The 3673-nt window shown below is 46.1% G+C and overlaps 1 pseudogene; it reads right to left on the reverse strand.

The window, feature by feature from the left end:
• Positions 1 to 1564: 1564 nt before the first annotated feature.
• Positions 1565 to 2573, reverse strand: LOC147112369 (uncharacterized; annotated as a pseudogene).
• Between the last annotated feature and the right edge of the window lie 1100 nt (positions 2574 to 3673).

A 3673-nucleotide genomic window follows, 5' to 3' on the forward strand; every position in this document is an offset into this window, starting at 1 on the left:
TGTCCCGAAGTCTTTGGGAGTCCAGTATGCGTCCCTGGTCTGGACCCCACAGGTAGAGCCCACGTATGTCCTTATGGAGGCTGGATTGCCTTCATTCACTTGGCATATCAGCCATCACTACAAGGCCAGGCCCTACATCCAGGCTCAGGAGCATGAACTCCCGACTTAGTAAGTCCTCACCCCCTGGCTGTCATTTGCCTCATGATGTAAGTATATACAGACTCTTAATTCATAATTTTGGTGTATATTAAAAATGGACATAGAATGTGCTTTACTAAAAGGCAACAAACATTTGTTAAGCAAATGTGCTTTCAAAAGAAACTGTTTAATCTGCAAGCTGCTTTGTGATGGAGATATTTCAAGAGCTGTGTTTCAGATAGCAGATACTGGACAGAACAAATGGTTGTGTATGCAGGGGGTAGTCATAGACAACAGAAATAAACAAACCCCATTAGATTTGCAGATATTGGCCCAGTAATTCCTCTCCTAACGCGTGAGTACGGACGGGGTACTCACGCGTGTGCCCGGATGGGGTACTCACGCGTGTGCCCGGAGGAATTGCCGGTTTTCAGCATGCACAGCGCATGCGCTGAAAACCGGCATTTCCTGTCCTCTGACCCAAGGGGTTAAGAGTCAGAACGCATGCGACTGCACAGGCAGCGCGTGCGCAGTGAAATTCCTTTTTTTTTTCAGAGTTGCCTGAGTGTAAAGGCCTCCGGTTTTTACGCGTGGAAAAAACAGACGTAAGTACTTAGTTTTACAGGTAAGTTGGCTTTTAGTACAAATTAGAAATTTTTTTTCCACAGGTTTATTATTTTTAAAGAATTTACAGTAAGGTAAGTTTGGTTTTAGACCCTATTTTTAAAAAAATTATTTTTTTCAAAAAATTTAATTGTTTAAAACATTTTTTAAAACTTATTTATAGTTAATATAATCAGTGGGATGTTTTTAAAATTTTATTTAAAGTTTAAGTAGTGTTTTGGCAGCCCATACTTTTCATGAGTTTGACAGTTCTTACTCTCAAACTCATGAATGAGTTTCCCCTCCCCTGATTGGCTGCACAGCGTTCACCTGATCCCAGCCGGCACATCGCACTAACTACGCCGCTGGATCAGGTAAGCACTGCGCGCCGACATCTAAACCAGGCCAGTGACAGGAAATGCAAGCAGGCCCGGGCTTCAGATGTCGGCGCGCAGGGTGAGTGCACATCGGGGGCTTGCACGCGCGGCAAGCTCCCGATCCTAATTTCAGGGCCGTTGTGTCTACAACGAACAGGCCACAGGGTTGTGGAATGACTTTTGGTAGCTAAAGGGAGGAGTCAAACCTTGGGAGTTCTGAAATACAGGATGCAACGCAACGCGTGAAATATGACCATGTGGTTTACTGTCATTTCCGTAAACTTTTATAAGTGAATGAACAATTTGGGCTTTGATAAAGGCAGCTAACGGGTAACCACACAGGATGTGTGGGTGTGAAAGTTTGACAGCTCAACAACTCAGGTCGAACATTAAAGGAACATCTTTCAATCTCTGAATGACTGATTTACTGAGAAAAGCATGGAAAACTAGGGCCCCTTGATGCCACACTTGGTCAAATGCTGCCTTGATGTCAAGGGCAGTCACTCTCACCTCACCTCCGGAATTCAGCTCCTTTGTCCATGTTTGGACCAAGGCTGTAATGAGATCAGGAGCTGAGTGGTCTTGGCAGAACCCAAACTGGGTATCAGTGAGCAGATTATTGCTGAGTAAGTGCCGCTTGATAGCACTGTCGATGACACCTTCCATCACTTTGCTGATGATTGGGAGTAGACTGATGTGGCGGTAATTGGCTAGATTAGATTTGTCCTGCGTTTTGTGGACAGGACATGCCTGGGCAGTTTGCCACATTGTTGAATAGATGCCAGTGATGTAGCTGTACTGGAACAGCTTGGCTAGATGCGTAGCTAATTCTGGAGCACAAGTCTTCAGCACAATAGCCGGGATGTTGTCGGAGCTCATAGCCTTTGCTGTACCCAGTGCATTCAGCCGTTTCTTGATATCACGTGGAGTGAATCGAATTGGCTGAAGACTGGCTTCTGTGATGGCGGGGACCTCAGGAGGAGGCCAATATGGATCATCCACTTGGCACTTCTGGCTGAAGATGGTTGCAAATGCTTCTGCCTTGTCTTTTGCACTCACGTACTGGGCGCCACCATCATTGAGGATGGGGATATTCATGGATCCTCCTCCTCCCGTTATTTGTTTAATGGTCCACCACCATTCGCGACTGCATGTGGCAAGCATGCAGAGCTTTGATCCAATCTGTTGATTGTGGGGTCTCTTAGCCCGGTCTATAACATGCTGCTTCTGCTTTTTAGCATGCATGTAGTCCTGTGTTGCAGCTTTCCCAGGTTGGCACCTCATTTTTAAGTACACCTGGTGCTGCTGCTGGCATGCTCTTCTACACTCCTCATTGAACCAGGGTTGGTCCCCTAGCTTGATGGTAATGGTAGAGTGAGGGATATGCCGGGCCATGAGGTTACAGATTGTGGTGGAATACAATTCTGCTGCTGCTGATGGCCCACAGCGCCTCATGGGTGCCCAGTTTTGAGCTGCTAGATCTGTTCTGAATCTATCCCATTTAGCACGGTGGTAGTGCCACACAACACAATGGAGAGTGTCCTCAGTGTGAAGATTGGACTTTGGGGGAGAAATTCAATATCGCCCCGTTTGGGGCACGATTATCGGCTGGGCACAAAGCTTAGCGCCTGTCGCTAATTATCGCCTCCGACTGCAAACTTGGCTTTTATCGCCCCTGGAGGTGATTGGAGTGCTAAATCAGGTGCTACACACCTCTCTTAAGGCACTAACGCCGAGGAGTGAGGCGCTATCTCAGAGCGCTGGCGAAGCTCATGTGATGTCAGTCAGCAATGGAACACAGATACACTGGCGCTGGCCAGTTCTTAAAGGGGAGGGTCGAACTTGCTCTCCATCCACACCTTGCTCATTGCAGCCTTGAATCTTGGCCTGGAGTGACCTGTACATCAAATCTGCTGGAAAGAACAATGGAGAGGCCCAGGGAAAGAAGTCAGAGTGCAGCCCCCTAGTCTCTGTAATGATCAATAACATGTCATTCTATAGTGGACACTAGGTGGAGACGTAGAGCTGTATATAGCTGTATGTATAAGACTACACTACCCAGCTGTATGTATATTAAGACTACATTACCCATGAGGCACTAGGGTACCCACAAGGCAGCAGTCAAGATGGAAGCCTCTACAGATACAGTACCTAGTCCACATGTGCTCAATAAAGTAACTAGCAAAAGCTAGCTGTGTTCATAATAAGAATGTCTATTTATTAATGAACATAAAATGGTACCAGGATGGTGAAGATCTGCTAAAAATTGTGAAAAGCGACATGGAGAATTTGAAGCCACCAGAGCGTTTGAAACTCACAGGAAATCTCGACTACAATTGGCAGACTCTTAAACAACGATTCGAACTCTACATTGCAGCAATCGGATTCGTTACGAAGCCAGGCGCAAGGAAGATAGCGTTGCTGCTTACAGTTGCAGGCCCACAGGCAATAGAGGTATTTAATACATTTGTATTTAATCCAGAGGAGAACAGAGAAAAATTAGAGGATGTGCTAAAAAAATTCGATGCACATTGCTCTCCCAAAAAGAATGAAAC

Source organism: Somniosus microcephalus, chromosome 9, assembly GCF_052327205.1.
Source record: "Somniosus microcephalus isolate GS21.2 chromosome 9, FLI_Smic_1.0, whole genome shotgun sequence".
NCBI lineage: Eukaryota > Metazoa > Chordata > Chondrichthyes > Squaliformes > Somniosidae > Somniosus > Somniosus microcephalus.